This window comes from Callospermophilus lateralis, chromosome 11, assembly GCF_048772815.1.
Source record: "Callospermophilus lateralis isolate mCalLat2 chromosome 11, mCalLat2.hap1, whole genome shotgun sequence".
In the NCBI taxonomy this organism is placed as follows: Eukaryota; Metazoa; Chordata; class Mammalia; order Rodentia; family Sciuridae; genus Callospermophilus; species Callospermophilus lateralis.
In genome coordinates this window covers 114215578-114233208 of record NC_135315.1, presented here as the reverse complement: position 1 = coordinate 114233208, position 17631 = coordinate 114215578, and positions in this window count along the sequence as shown.

The following is a 17631-nucleotide window of genomic DNA, read 5'->3' as shown; positions in this document are numbered from 1 at the left end:
CCTTCTTTCTTTTCTTCTTCCCTCCTTTCTTTTTGGATAGTTGGTTGTTAAATGGACACACAAATCTTTTGGTAGTTACATTGTTTTTAATAAAATTTTACACTAAGACATGTACCAAAAAAAAAAATGTAGAACTGTAACTTAGCAACTGTGAGCATGGTCCTGGAAATGTATGTTTCTCTTGAGTTGATAATGGGATATTTCTATACTCTACTGTGAAGCATTGACAATTATAGGATGGAAAGTCACAATGAAGGAAATATGATTGGGGGATGTATAGTGGGAATGAGACTGGTGACCAGGAAACTCATTATTTTGAATGGCTAATGAAAATTTTAAAAAGGAGATTTTTTTTCTTTTTCTGGGGATTCTAAAGTTGTTTGCTTAGTTTTTGAAAACAGAAGTATTACCTTAGTTGTAGTGCCCACAAGTTCTCATTGAGAATTTGACAAGTTGAAGAAAAATAAAAAAAGTGTCTACAGGAGAATCACTTATTTCCCTACAGCTCTAGCAAAGGGCTTAATACAGCAAGGGTAGGGGAATAATTGGTCTTTTTAATTGTAGTATAAAAGTAATTAATGGCTGCTCTTGTCAGAACTTGCAAGGCAATTAGAAAGAAAATCTAGAAGGGAGTAATGGAAGACTTTCAAATTATGGACACAGAACATACCTAGGTGAACTATGCAGTGTATCTGTCACTATGGCAATAGCACAAGACTATGCTGAAATCAAGCTGGAAAAGAGCTGTCAACTCTTTATAAACTGTTGAAATGACTTCTTTATTACTAGAGTATTGTATTGTCTCGCCACTTAAATTTCATAACTTTGTCTTCTTTTGAACTATTTAATTTCTTATTATGATCTTGAGTGCTTGGCAGCGAGATGCATATAAAATGACATAATGGACCTTTTATGGGCTATTCAACTAGTGATCTTTGAACTCATATCGCTAAGTAGTCTGTGGAAAAATAAGCCATTTTAACACAATTTTCAAATCAATCTGCATTTCAAAACCACCCTGACATTGTATTTATTGGTTCTAGTAGGATATTATACATTGTTAAAATTTAAAAAAAATGATATGAGAATCTGTCAAGTTTAGAAAGAAGCGATTATGTTCCATTCAGGTCACCGACCATAAATTTCATGGCTGAGTTCTGGTATATTACCTTTCCTGCATTCATTTTGGTTGTACTCTAGGGGTCTAAAAGATTCAATTTAAATAAACTGGCATATAAGTGTAGTCCAGATGGATTGGTTGAAACATTAAAACCATGGATTGAAGAATCCATACATAAGAAAGGATTGTGATATGAAGTTCCAGTTTCCAACTGTGCTTTTTTTTTTTTTTTTTTTTTAGAAGTACAGAGTTTCTAAGTGTCTGTAATAGTTGGATGGAGGTGTTGTATAGTTCATAAATCACTTCCTCTTTGGATAATACTCTACTACAAAGGGAATAAAATTACCACATTAATATAAACCCAAATTCTCAGTAGCTTATAAATATATAGGATGAGAAAAAAACTATATTAAGAACTATAAAATGTCTGAGATTTTTACTATAATTGCAAACTAACCAATACCTTGTCCTTGGTTCACAGATGCTTACAGAAAACAAAAGGCTCTTGAGTCAGAGATGTAGGAATGTATTACTCATAACACAAAAAACAACATGAGCTTTAATTTTGATTATAAGTTCCCCATATACACTCTGACAAACAGACCACTTGTGATCAAATTTTCTTTGGGAAAAGTTACACTTTGAAAACGTTTGGTAGATGAAATAAATACAATTTTCAGGAAATCTCAACATGAAAACACATTTGTAAAAACAGCAGTAAAAATGCAAACATTAATAATTGTATTATTCTGTGGCCTATAAGGATTCCCATATTTGGATACTCACCCTTTTGTGTAGTCTGCTCCACTTGAGTGTGAGAGCTGTCTATGGCTTGCTTTTTACAAACAGAATACAACAAAGATGATAGGATATTTGTTTGATGATGAGATTAAAGTATTGTCAAAATGATAGAATGCCATTCAGATTATATTACACTAAATAAGAATCTCCCTTAGTAGAATGGAGCTAGGGATTCCTCGCATGGGCTTGATGAAGGAACAGCGTCAATGGAGAACTCACTTGTAAAGGAACTTTGGTGATCCTGTAGGAACTCTGAGCTATAAAGAAACTTCAGTCAAATAAATAAAACCTGAGGCCCTTAGTCATACCACCACAAGTAATGGCCAATGACATGAATGAGCTTGGAAATGAGTTCTTCTTGGTTATTCTTACAGATAAGAATGAACCCTGGCCAGCACCTGGAGTGCAGCCATGTGAAACCCTGACCAGAGGACCCAACAACACTGTGCCTGGACCCCTGAGACTGACCCCTGATGTCATGTTATGAAAAGGCCAAAAGGCACTCATCAGATTTGGCCCCTCAATCTTGGATTTCCCAGTCTCCAGAATCAGAGTCCAGATAAACTATTATTCATTATTTATCCAAGCTATGGTATTTTGTTAACGGCAATAAGTAAACTAAGTCAGGTGTATTGTGATGTAACTGCAATGTAACATGGATTTCTATTAAAAGAAGGAGTGAGAGTGCTGCTGGGAGTGTCTCAAAAAGGTATCATTCATTCTCATCTCTTTCCTGTTATGTATCTCCTGTAGAGAGTTGGCTTTTCCAAATCCCAGTCTTTTCACAAGAGCACATACTTAAGTAATAATTTGGCACAGGAAAACTGTGTAGATATTTTGGGCCCAAAGAAGACAATTCTGATGCATCATTCTAGATCCAGAGATGGCCAAAGGTTCAGTGTCAGGACTTTTCCTTCTGTACAATCCTACTTCTTTCCCTTCCATTTTGCATTGATTCTAAGGGTGCTTACTAAGAAGGTATCATCGCAGTTACTCCAACGTGAGTCAGTTTGTTGACCACCCAACCAGTTTTAGTACTTATTTTGAAATACTAAAATTCTAACCACCCACAGGCTGAGAGTGTCACTTATCTAGTCTACATATATCCTCTGAATTCACTTCAATTCCACATTGTGATTTATTTAGATATAATATTGATAGAGATGTACTTTAGACTTCATACTTAAGTAATAAAGTGTTTCATGTGTTTGCTTCCAAAAAACTGTTATTATAAATAAAACCATGAATAGATTATACTATATCAATGTGAAAACCAATCTGAAATAGAATTAAATAATGGAAAACTCTAATGTCTTGTATTACATATTTGAATATTGCTCAAAGTTTGTAGATTTTCTCTTCATAAATGGTAGCTTTTGTTTGCTTATTGAAATAATGAGTTTCAGAAACTTGCTGCAAAACTTAATTGTAAATAAAACATACTTTCTCACTATTAAAACTTTATTTACCTGGGAAACAAGTTTTGTTTGTAGGAAAGTCATGTTTTAAAACTTTTTGGTAAATCAAATAAATGCAAATTTCTGAAAATGTCAACATTAAAATACACTTGTACATAAAATAGCTTAAGCACTAATAATTGGTTATTCCTGTTATTTAAAAGGAAACTGAAAATATTTCTTTTGTTCTCAAAAAAAAGAAAAAGATAAAAAAAAATTTCCCTAATTTGCTAGAAAAAGTATCTTATTAACCTGCACTAATCTTCTTTTTTATCAAAAGTTAACAGAAAATAAATTCTAATATCGCTCCAGTTAAATACTGCACAAATTCTATCCCACTATATAAATACATTGATCTTTGGTGTTATAAGAGACTAATATTGAATGAAAACAAAGCATATTTTAAAATATGCATATCTTCTTGCAAATTAGCAGTGTAATTCTGAAATAGTAATTCAGCTTGGATAAATAAGTAGGAGTAAACTTGAAAATTAATACCAAATGTATATTAAGACTCAAAGTTAAGAAATTTTGCATTTGTACTTTTTACCAGTGCCATACAAGACAGACATTCATATCTAGCTACAACTATATATATTAATAAATGTCACAAATATTTGGTTTAGTCTCTAGGTCATAAATGAAATGATTTTAATGACTCAATTCAGTTCCAATACTGTTGTATAAAAATTTATCTTATGTGTATTAAAATCAGATTGCTATTCTCTTCTAAATTTAGAATGTCAGAAATATATAGACTGATTAAAATACTTCCTTTTGTCAAGAGACTATGTTAAGATAAATTTGTCTTTGACCATTACTTTAGGCTGCTATTTTTTGAACTGCTCTCAGGATGTTCAATAATATTTATTGAGAGAAAGCAGTTATTTAAAAAAAAATAACATGGGGCTGGGGATGTGGCTCAAGCGGTAACGCGCTCGCCTGGCATGCGTGCGGCCTGGGTTCGATCCTCAGCACCACATACAAACAAATATGTTGTGTCCGCCGAAAACTAAAAAATAAATATTAAAAAAAAAATTCTCTCTCTCTCTTTCTCCCTCCCCCGACTCTCTCTCCCACTCTCTCTTTAAAAAAAAATAACATGTCACATTCTTGAATAAACTCATAAGATAGCTTTATATTTCTCAAAAGTAGTAAAATACATGATCTTTTTCCTTCTTTAGGAAAAGACAAGGTTCACTTGAAACCATTCAGGAACAATGAAATTAAAAAATATAAAACATTTCAGATACTAAATTGTTTCAGTCTTTAAATGTTATCAAATTAGAAAAGAGGATGACTTCCTCTGGTCTGGAGTGTTCAAACATATTTTCCAAAAAAAAAAGTGGGATCTGTTTGATATTCTAAAAATTTAATATCAAATGAATCAGCAGTGAAAAGATGCTTTCCAAGGGCTTGAAGTGAGAGGGACCATGACTTCCAAGCTAAGTGACAGTACAGCTTCAAACTAATTTCTCTACAATTTAGTCCAATATCTTATAAATAAGTGACTCTCTAAAGCTTTTTGGTAGGACTTGGCAGCTTTGTGTGTGCCTGTGTGTGTGTGTGTGTGTGTGTGTGTGTGTGTGACGTAGAAGTTCATACCATTCTCATCTTATTGTCTTGCCTCTTCCACTCATATCCAAATAGAATTTCATTATCTTATGAGTTTATGCAAGAGTGTGACATGTTATTTTTAATTTCACTAATGGTAAATTTCCCTTAAGGGGACTGAACTTATATAAAGATCCAGCATCCTGATTCTATATGAAACTATTTTCACGGTATGTGGTAATGCTGCTTTTCTGATTCTGTGCAATAAATAATAATAAACCACAAATATTTTCTCAATTCTTTTTTATGTCACAATCTCCAGGAGGAAAAAGTATTCAACTTTTACTATTTAGGGTATAATTTTCAAAGCATGAGTCAGCAACTGCAGAATGTAGTAAATAACCAATATTAAAATTGACCTAGAGTGTTTGACTACTACTTAGGTTAGTGCTCAGTCCTCACCATCTCAAAGAAACTAAAGCAAAACAAAATTAATTTATTTTAGAATTTCCACAGGAGGGATAGAGTCCTCCTGCACTTTACTGAAGAAAACTTATGAAAGAGGAAGGCTAAATGGAGTTATCTGCCCCCTTTAATTGATAATATGAGATAAAAATTTAATGAAGGCAAATCAAATGAAAATGCACCCTTAAATTTGTCCATTGCTTTTTATTATTCTCCCCTCACAAAAATGTCCACTTAGAAATTTGACATTGCAAGAAAATATGGCAGGAATATTTTCTTTTTGATTTTAACCTAATTTAGTGTTTGCTTTTATACTATTTCATGACAAAAGATAAAAAAATAAGTAAATAAAAGTCAGCAAATTAATTGGGTAAAGTACCATTATCATGGGTATACATAGAGTAAAACAAACCAAGACCAAGTCAAGGAATGGAAATACATTTGAACTGAGTAAAATAAAATATAGCACTTAAATTACTATTCAGGTCTGCCTCAAAGCTGTATATCTACACTGATACAGGTTTTAAGAATTTTGGTCCTAGCTCTAAAATGGCACTATGATAAAACTGTGATCTAAAAACTTTGTTTTTATTTAAAAATTGTGCTTTTCTTTTTCTCTATTGGTTCACAGAGCAAAGTTACACTGTGAACAGATTTAAATGTCAGTTTCTTTAAGGAAAGAATTGGAAATGTCAGATTGTGTGAAAGAAAACTCTTTTGAAAGCAATTAAGAAAGAAAAATAAGGGCGATGTCCCTAGAGTTGTAAATTATGCATTATTGATAATACTAACAAAATATCTATAAAGATAAAACCTGATACTCTTTATTAAGCTCACAATATTAATTTGTAACAGTATTAATTCATACATAAAACATCTAATGGTTCTGGTATGTAATCAAGTCTTCGAGAATAGTTGTTTAAATATGACTAGTACTACTACTATGATATTCACAAGATTCAGTTTTATAAGCTACTAACAAAAGATTCAGTTTTATAAGCTACTAACAAAAGCAAGGGATATAAAATATGTTTTTCAAAGATATCCACAGTAAAATGATTTAGTAATTTAATAATGTCTAAATATTTATTATATGCCAATAATTATTTGAAGCACTTCACAAATTCTGTTTATTCTTCATAGCAACCTTCATGAGCAAGGTTGTTATCTTCACTATTTACAGTGAGGAACCTGATGCTTAAGTAGATGAGGACTACTGAAGTAGATTTAATTAAGAGCTTAGCTAGTAAGTGGTAAAATCTGTTTAAAAAGCAACAATTCAACTTATTTTGTCTTCATTAACCACTATGCCCGTACCAAGCTGGAAGTCCTTCTGAAAGTTAAGAATATCATACACTTATAAAAATTGTATCACCTATACATAAAGGACCTATTTTTAAGGTATTTGATTTGATTTTTACATTTACTATGTGAGTAACAAGAATTTTTACTCTATTTTGCAGAAAAGTAAACTAAAATTTTGAATAATTTTCAATAGATAAACATTGTGATAAGTGGTAAAGCAAGATTTCCAGTATATAACAGTAGTATATTTCCTTACTTGTTATTTTGGATGATTTCAGTCCTATAATATGCTAAACTGTGATGAAAACAAATGTTATAATTTCTGTTAATAAAATGCTAAAAAATAAAAAAATGTGATTTTTGCCTCTCAGGGGACAAGCATATTATTATCTTTACTACTTTAATTTAAAATTGGGTTAGTTTTAAATAATCATAGATGACTAAATTCATATGAGCTGTTGTTACAAAAGAAAATGAGTTAGACCTAAAAGTAAGGGCGGACATTCAAATATATTCAATCAGGTAAAACATATCAACTTATTATACTGTTTTGTTCCTGTACTCAACTTACATTTTTATCAAGACTTATAGAAGAGAGAAGTAAGATTCTCTTTTTCTAAACAGTTATGAGAGAAAACAAAAATCGCTACTTGTTGCAATAAATATCTTTTACTGAAATTCAAGTCTGTGTACTAATTAAAGAGTTTCCTTATCTGTTTCAATGCTAGGATTTGCTTGCTTTACATACTAACACCAAATTATAAACCTGCCCTAATCTACCCAATTCTAACCAGCTTTACACTTTATAATACTCATGAAAAGATGTTTAGCCTCATTAGCCTTTTACTACATGTAAGTAAAAACATGATGATATGCTGCAATTCACCCATTATATCAGCTAATATATGCAACAGTGACAATAGCCAATGCTGTTAAGGACATGAAGAAACTGAGTTTTTTATCAGTTGTTGAAAGAAGGGTTTGCCATTGTTTGGTTAGGTTTTCATACTGTGGTAAAGATATATGACAAAAAAATCTAGAGGGGAAAACTTTTTTAGGTCTCATGATTTCAGAGGTCCATTCCATGGTGATGAATACAGAGATGTGGTTTAGAGGTGGAGCAGAACATCATGGTGGAAAACATAGCGGAGAAAAGCTGCTCAACTCCTTGAGATACTGGGAACAAAATACAAACCCCAAAGGCATGCCTTCAGTGACCTACTTCTTCCAACACACACTATCTGCCTGTAGTTATCATTTGGTACGATAGTCCTTTCAAATTACCAATTCATCAAATGGATTAATTCACTGATCAGGTTAAAACTCTCATACTCTGATCATTTCACCTCTCATCATTGCTACAATATCTCTTGAACTTTTTGGGAGAATACTTCATATTAAAACAATGATAATCATTATTGAAATTTATTTGAAATTTCAAATAAAACTATTCTAAGAAATGACATGTATGGGTATTTATCTCACTAAATAATGTAAACTTCCATTCATTGAAATTCTGCCTACTGATGTTCATAGAATTTTTTTCAATTTTAAACTATTTTTGGGGTGCTGGGGATTAAACCCAGTGTCTTGTGCATATGAGGCAAGCACTCTACCAACTACACTACATCCCCAGCCTGAAAATTTATTTTTAATACTTAAATCTGGAAGCAATTTCTTCCATATGAATGATTTGGTTAAATGAATTGTGGTATATACATTCAATGGGATATTATTCAACAATATACAGGAATAAAGTGTTTGTACACAATAACTTGAATGACTCTCAAGGGCATTAAAGAAAGCTAATCTTAAAATATGACATACTGTATTTTTGTACTTAGATGGTGTATTAAAAATGTAATAATTACAGAGGTGAAGAACAAATTTCTTCGTCATGGGTAGATAGGAATATTGATCATGATAATAAAGGACCAGTGCTAGGGATCCTTGTAGAAATGAAAGAGTTCTGTGCCTTGAGTATGTTAGCATTCACATGAATCCATACATGTGAAAAACATTCATGAATTGCACACGCGCACACATACACACACACACACACACACACACCGAAAAGTTGGTGTAAAAAGTGATGAAATCTGAATTAAAGTCTATAGATGGCTCCAATGTCTTCTGGTTTTGATATTGTCTTGCAGTTGTATAAGAAAGTACCATTTGGGGAACACTTGAGGAAAGCTATATGGAACTTCTTTGTGGTTACTCTTACAAATTTCTTCTAATCCATAATTATTATAAAAAAAAATTACCCAATCCAGGCCACAGAAACTTACAACCACACCTAACCCCATTATGTTTGTCTGAAATACTGGTAAGACCTTGTCTAGGCAGTGTTCTCCTTTATTATATAAATTAAATAAACATAGTTTTGCTTAATCAGCAGATTATTATTCTGGTCCTTTGCAAGTTAAGAGACATATTAAAAATTCATTCTTACTATGTGCAAGCCACTATGGATGCAATAATAAAATTAAAAAAAATAAGGCCTGTGATGAGGGACACAACCAAGTTAAGGTGGCGCCTGGCAGTATGCTAGGAGGAGTGGTTTCTGAGCCAATGCCAATGAGCCATTAAGATGATGAGGATTCCTTAATGATTGACAGCTGTGTCTAGATGATGTCAATTAAGTTAAGCTGTGTGTAATTAATTGGGTATGTGTATCTCTGCAGTCCGGCAGAGAAGGGTTCCTGCTACCTTGGGTGCCTGCTACTTTGAGTTCTCAGTTCCTGATGAGTTCACTCCCAATAAAGTAGTTCCGATTCAACCTTTAAGTTGCTTGTCACCTCTAGGTTATTTAACCCAGCCGGACTATGGCAGGCCTGTGCTCTCATGGATCTTGGAATCAAGTTGGGGAAAGAAGGCAAAGATGAGTAAATCTAAAAATGAATAATTACAAAATGTCATATGTGTTATAAGAGAAATAAGCACAATTCTTTTTATCTCAAACAATGGTTGACAAAACTGCTACCAGTTTTATTAAATAATTTTTATTAAATCATAGCTGCATTCATTTTTGTACTTATTGTCTATGGCTGCTTTCTTGACCCAAAAGCAGAGAGTAGTTTTAATAGAGGTGACATGGTCCACAACACATAAAATATTTATTATCTGATTCTTTAGGAAAATGTTTATAACCCCCTGACCTGGGACAAATATACTTTGAGTTTCAAATTAGGTCCCCATATCCCTTTTCCCCTCTTCTGGTAAGATAATCTCTGGTCCAGGAATGGTGACACATACCTATAATCCTAGGGTCTCAAGATGTTGAGATGGGAGGATCCTGAGTTCAAAGCGAGCCTTAGCAATACAGAGATGCCAAACAACTCAGTGAGACCATTCCTTTAAATAAAACACAAAATAGGACTTGGAATGTGGCTCAGTGGTTGAGTACCCCTGAGTTCAATCCCTGGTACCCCCCCCCCAAAAAAAAAAATCTCTGGGAAGGTCAGATGTTGAGGATTTTAGAAAATTATTATTACTTTAAGATTTCTTTAAACTGCATACATCATTAAGATCTTGATATAGTGCTGTATTATATCATAGAGTTTCATCTAATTATAGCCAAACTGAATTTTTCTGCCTTATGGGAAGTGATGATTTTCATGACCCATTCACTAGATCCTTTTTTCTGGTCACAACTAAAATTTTAAAAACATGTATTTGCATTGTGTAGGATACTATGGTTGTATGCAGAAAGTAAAAGCAATATACTTATAAAACCATTATTCCAGTTTAACACACAAACACACACACGGACACACTAACACATTTTTTTTTCCTGGCTTACTCTTTATGTATACAATTTTGAAAAAGTTTAAAAGCTATTTATTATGGAGATATTAAGACTGCAGGTGAAAATACTGTGCAGCATTAAGGGGCGATGGGGTGAAGACTGATGACAGGTGCTCCCACCCCATTCACATAGGCTGCAGGTTGAAGGAAAGGTGATGGGAAAATAATATTTAATGCAGGAGTACATTGGCATCTCTTTTGATTGAGGATCTGGATGGAGATCCTGCTGAAAACTTCCTCATGCAAACTTCCAAGGGCATGCCAAGAAGCACTGAATGCTTCTACACCTAACATATTCACTTCTGGGTGGGGACTACTGGGGATTGAAGCAAGGGGCACTTAACCACTGAACCACATCCCAATTCCTTTTTTATTTATTTTTCATTTCTAGACAGGATCTCGCTAAATTGCTTAGGCCCTTGTTAAGTTTCTGAGGCTGACTTCCAACTTTCCATTCTCCTACCCCAGCCTTCCAAGCCACAGGGATTAGGGGTGTGTGCCAATGAAATTGGTCTGAAGGTATTTACTTCTAAAGTGGCATGAATTACTATACTACAGTGAGTTTGAGGTGAGCTAAATCTGAAGTAAATTTCATTGTGGGAGGCCTTCCTTGCACGTGATTTGAGTTACCTCCCTGCTGGGTGAGAGGAGCTTAGGCACAGCTGTGTCAGCTTTCCCCACCCTTCTCCAGGTTTGAGGGCTTGTCTGTGCAGAGACCTGTCTGGCCACTACACCAAAGACCCAATCGTCGCCCATGACCCTGGAACACTGCCCTCCTTAATCTTCATTGGATGGGATTTTCCCCAGAATTTTTTGTTCCCCAATAAAAGTCTACTCCCTGGTGTTCTCTCTCTCTCTCACTAGCCAGTAGGTGGCCAGAGGCTGGCGCTAGGAGGAGCAGTCCTGGATCTGGTTTAAAGGTAATTAGAGTCTTGTCTCTTTAATTCAAAACTCCCTAGTGGTTTCTCAGGACTCGAACCTTCTTTCATGAAACCAGCGCGAGTTGTGGGCTAAATTTCATGTTTTCCAAGGTTAGCTTACAACAAACCACTTTTCTTGAGGGGGTGGTAGAATAATTCAGGTGATAATAAGAGGACTGATTTATAAGGTTACAACTTACTGTATGCAGCCACTTTGAGACTGAGAGCAAATGGTGAAGATGTGTTCTATTGCATTATTTTTCCTGTCTCCAAAAGTTAACTGAGAATAATGAACTAAAAAATGACCAGTATATGATATAGTACTGATAAGCCATAGCATATGGAAACCAGTGTGTTTCAAAAAAATAAAAAAAAAAATCCATGAGTCAAGGGTTCTGTCTGATTTCTGTTTTAATAAGATAACATAACCCAAGCCTACAGTAGAGGATTCTGGTCTTGTGGGCCTAATGCCTATATGTAATCAAAATACATACTTTAAAAATAATTTAAAATTTTATGAATCCTTCAAAGAACCTTTAGTAGTTAAGAGTCCCAGAAATATAAAATTAATTTTCTGCATGCTGAAGATAACTTTGCAGTTATTTTTACAATTTTGGGGCCTGGATGGAGATTTTAAATACTGAGAAAGTACCTGAGGTTGGAAGTAGAAATTACCTAAGAAGATATTTTATTTCTTGAAGTTAAATTTAACAGGATTGAATTTTATATTTTGTTTCATTTTCCCTGAAGTAACAGATTTAAAGTTCAGTGGGGTTAATAAGAAATATACAAACTGCACTTGTTTTTTACAGTTTTGTATAAGTAAATATGGAAACTCAACCCATAATGTAATTAATAAATCAAATATTAATTATGATTTGAGGTAGATGAAAAAGAATGAGATAAATGTACAATTGGTTGACAATTCTATCCAGTCATCATTCCCAATAGCACCTACACCTTAACTTCTTTTCAAATTTATTGTTTCATTTTTATTGTTTTAATTTATTGACCTGTAGACTTCTACAAGTGAACAAGGTTAAGTATAGTGTTGTGCAACAGATACCTAGAAATTATTCCTCATGCATAACAGAAACTTAACACCTATTGAACATCAACCACCAATGGATCATCTTGAAACAATCAAACCTGTAAATTCAAGTATAGTGTCATTTACAAGTAGGCTACATTTTAAAAGTGAGGTTATTTAAATTTTATAGAGAGTATTAAAGAGTTAATATTACATATGACATATGGTTTTGACTTTTTAAAAATATGAAGGTAAAAACCAAGTACTGAATGGTGGTAGTGATGATGCTGATGGTAATGGTGTTTATGACATAAATCATTTTATAAGACAATGTCCTAAGCAATTTGTAAAACTAAATAATTTATTCTCATGACCCAAAAGTGATTTTATCCACCACCATTTTAGTATTATAGTTGTCTCTATATTTACCTTTATCAGCACATTTTATATTTTCACATGTTTTCATGTTGCTCTTTAACTTTCTTTTGTCTGAACTTGAAGAAATCTCTCCAACTTTTCTTTTAAGGCAGGTCTAGTGGTAATTAATTTCTTTAGTTTTTGTTTGCTGAGAAAGTGTGTACTTCATATTTAAAGAATATTTTTGCTGAATATAGCATTCTTGGCTAATACTTTTTTTATTATTCTTCTAGTGATGTGAATATTTTATTCTATTTCCTTGTAGTTTGTAAGGTTTCTGCAAAGAAATCTACTGATGGAGGTATTTCTGTATAGCATGAGTTTCTTTTGACTCTGCCATACAAAATTTTCTCTTCATTCTTGTCTTTCAACAATTTAATTATAATATTTTGATGTACAGTCATTTGGGTTAATATTATTTAGAAGATGTTAAGCTTTCTGAATATTTATATTCATTTCCTTCCCTGGATTTGGCTATTCTCATGCACTACTACTTTCAGTAAGCTTTCCTCTACTTTTCAAACTGTTGCTTCTGGGATTTCCATGAAGAGTATATTGGTACACTAGATGGTGTCCTATAGTCCTTTTGGCTACTTCATTATTTTTCAAATTATGTTTTCCCATTTTGTTCCTGTGTGGATGATCTGTGTTTTAGTTCACTAACTATATTTTTTGTTTGATCAAGTCTGATGTTGAATCTCTCTGTTGAATTATTGAATTTTATTATTACCTTCTTCAAATCCAAAATATCTGTTTGGTTATTTTTCATGTAATTTTTTTAATACATTGTTTTCCTGAGCATATCAACCATCTTTATGAAAATTATTTTGAATTTTTCTACACTTTTTTCTTTAAAGGTTTTTTTTTTTTTGGTTTCCAGAGACTTATTCTTTAATTGCACTATTTTCCTTTTTTCTTCAGGTTCTTTATAAGATTGTGTGGGTAAACACATATATGAAAAAAACTGCTCATCTTTGTAGATTGGCTACCTACAGGGAAATACTTTCACTAACAGCCTCACCAGAGATTCTGGGGTCCTTGCCAAACTTTTATGTAGATAATCTTTTCCATATTTGTGGGAATAGATTCCTAAATAGAGAAATGTGTTGATTTCTTTTATTTATTTTTTCTTTTTTTCAGGGTCTCATAATCTCTGCTCTTTCTGGTGTCTGCTCTTCCATGTGAACTACAAAACATCTGTGTACCAGCCAGCTCTTTTTATTCTCAGTTGCCCCTAGGCATCTTGCATATGGCAGTGCCCATACTGTTCAAGTTGAGCGATACATAAAATTGGTCCATTGGGAAAGCTTTCCCAAAGCTGGAACTTCTGACATGTGTTACACCCTTCTCTTCCCCCATACACAAGGGAAAGGCTACCAAATTGTGTCTACTTCTATGTTATACTGCAGTTTCTATGGAACAGAAACCTGCCCACAAAGTACATTTTTTTTAAAAAAAATGTTTTTCTCATATTTTTCCCCAGACATCTCACACATGCCAGGCTCTTGAACTACTTTGAGGCAAGGGAGACAGAATGTTATCCCTTGGGCAACCGGATTGAAAATGCAAACATTGGATGTTTATTCTTCTTTTCCCATTCCCAGGTGGAAGTCAGAAGTCGGAACTTTCTCTTAAGTGGTTGTTTTTCTAAGGGAGGGTTTATGAGCCACAAATTTTTCTGTTGGATTTGATACAGCTGGTTTCAAATTTATCTGAGGCACAGGAACTTCAACTGGTTTCTGGATTTTTCAGTAAAGAAATTGAGTTTATATATGGTTGCTGACTTGATGTCTCAAATCAAAATAAGCAGGACCTGGGGGTCTTTTGTCACCACCTTACCGACATCTCTGTAGGTATTCTCTTGCAAATAAATTAATTCCAAATAATACACAAAAGTTAGGCATTTTGCAAAGAGAAGGCCTATAGAGAAAAATGTAGTTTTGGATAAAGATATGAATTGAAGCAATATATTGAAGTATTATTTTAAGCAGGAATAGTTTGATACTGAGATAGATTGAATAGGACTTCTTTCTAAATTATTCATTTTGAACTTCCTGATTGATGTAGATGAAAATTCAGAGATTCAGCAGCTTGGACAAAGAGTTGTTTGAGTAAATAGTGTCACAGCATGTCAATTAAAAATATGAATGCAAGAACAATGTAGAAAGCTTATTTTTTTCCCAATATTGTCCAATGTATTTTGTAACGATGTGTTAGCTTAACTGTGTTTCAAAAATTTGTGTACATGGATCAGATAATGTTCTGCTATGAGTACACCTGGGGCGCTATTGTTTGTCATGCATCTTATTAAAGTTATTCCAACTTTATTATTCTTCTTGGTTTTAATTTATGCTTTTATCAAGTATTACTACAGACCAGCATATCATAAACTTTTTACCTTTTTACACAATAAAATAATCATGATATTCCTTACCTGTACCTAATCTATAATCTAATTTTCTTTAGAACCCCTTTTTACTATGTTATCACTTCTTCTAGCATATTTTTTTGATTGTGATTTGGGGATCAAAGCCAAAGCCTCATGCATGCTAGGAAAGTGCTCTATCACTTAGATATACCACCAGGCCTTAGGATTTTTTTTTTTTTTATAAAATTGTAGTTGTAGTTGGACACAATACCTTTATTCTATTTATTTATTTTTATGTGGTGGTGAGGATGGAAACCAGTGCTTCGCACATGCTAGGTGAGCGCTCTACCCCTTATCCACAATCCAAGCCCAGGTTATATTTTTCTTAAACCTAGCAATAAAACTTCTAGTAGAGTACTTAGAACCTTGTTCAGACAATAATTATTACAAAATGTATTTTTTTTCTTTATAGTCTACATCTCAGATGGAAAGCTCTGTTCCAGTCAGGTTACTCTGTCTCAAAAAGAGAACATACTGACATTTCTTGACACTGTTACAACTTTTTTTCTGGACATACAGTATGTGAATCCTTTAACATCCATTTCAAACTCCACCACCTTCATGAAGCTTCCTGCTTTTATTGGGTTCATGTGTAAACATCACTTCCTCTGAATTGTATCATTTGAAATATCTCATATGGATTTGAGGCCTTACTGAAATAAAGCTCCACATTGGCTCTTGGTGTTTTGATTCAAACTATATTCCCTACTCTCTGTTGTAAAGACGAAGTTTCATGCTTCTCTGTCACTCTCATATAATTCTCTTCATAATTTAAAACCTGTCAACCAGACCATATGGATGATTCATTTATTTGAAAAGTATGGCATAATTTTGTCCTGGAAAATGTATTAAAAATTAGTTTTTATATTTATAGCACTTACAGTGTACCAGGTACTAACTGTTTTATGCTTATTAACTCACTTTACTCTCAAAATAACTTTATCAAATTGGTACTATTATCATTTTCCTCAAATATAAAACCATAAAAAAAGAAACTTAGGTGGTACTAAGAGATTAGACTTCCCTGAATTCAAGAAATAGAAAATAGTTGCAAAATCCAGAGGCTGAATCAATGCATTAGGTTTTTTTCTCTAACCACTAATCTATATGGTATCATCACATGTTAGAAATATTAATATTAGATAGCTATCTGTATCCTCAAGGAGGTAATGTTCTCTATGAGTATTGTGTAAACAACTATATGCAATGATACTTCTGAGGTGGTATTTGTTTAAAGATGTAGAGAGAATAATCAATTTTACAAGGCGGGAGGCAATAGGTCTTTTAGTAAATCTGGCCATTGAGCTTAAACTTGAAAGATAGTAGTTACTCAGCAATTTTATAAAAGGCACATAAGGAAAGAAGCAGCATGATGCTTCTTTTGGTTGAGGTTGAGGAACATGGTTGAGGAAATGTCATGTAGTTATTATAGAGAGATAATTGCAAACCTATTATTTATATTCCACTTAATTTAAAGCACTGATTTTGTTTGTAAAAGCAGTGTGGTCAACCTTCCCAGTAACTAGGATAAATTAATCACATGATTAATTTCTAGCCAGAGAAGTATAAAATAAAGGGCTGTGTGGATTTTGACAACAGTTTAGAACCATCGGATGTATTCCTTCAAATGTTTGGAAAAACAGGAGGAGATACGTTTCATTCAACTTAAATTACTGGTTTTTGAGTTCTTGTTATGTGAAGTGCAACAAAGTTCTAATTCATATACAAGGACTAGAGGAAAGAATTTGGAAAATACTTGGGAAAAGATAACAATTTATATTGTACCCTATGCTAAGAAACTTGTGCTTTGTCCAGAGTCAATGATTCTCCATGCTGGCTATATTGCAATCACTTGTAGAGTTTAAAATAAAACAAAACAAGACAAAATAAAAGAAAAATATACAGCTTTCAGGTCCCACCCTAAACCAAATGAATTAATATTTAGGAAAGGGATTTTCAATTTTGGCTGGACATTTAAGTCTTGTTGCCCAGTCCACACCCAGCTCTAGTAGGTAAGAATCTCTGGCACTGTTACTTCTAAAAATCTCCCCAAGTTATTAAAATGCTTAAACCGTGGGTGAGAAACACTGCTGTAAGCAATAAGTCTGGGGAATTTCAAAAGAATTTTAAGTTAAGTTGAAGATATTTATTTTATGTGTTATCATTCTGGCTGCAGTGTGAAGGATTGATTGATTAAGGGGAAAAAAATGTAAGTATGACTCTTTGCTAAATTGTTCAAAAGCATTTTCCTTAGAGTAATAAATTCTGAGACTTTTATATTAATATGAATTGGTGAATTTCCTCAGGTGTGGTGAGATCTGTTT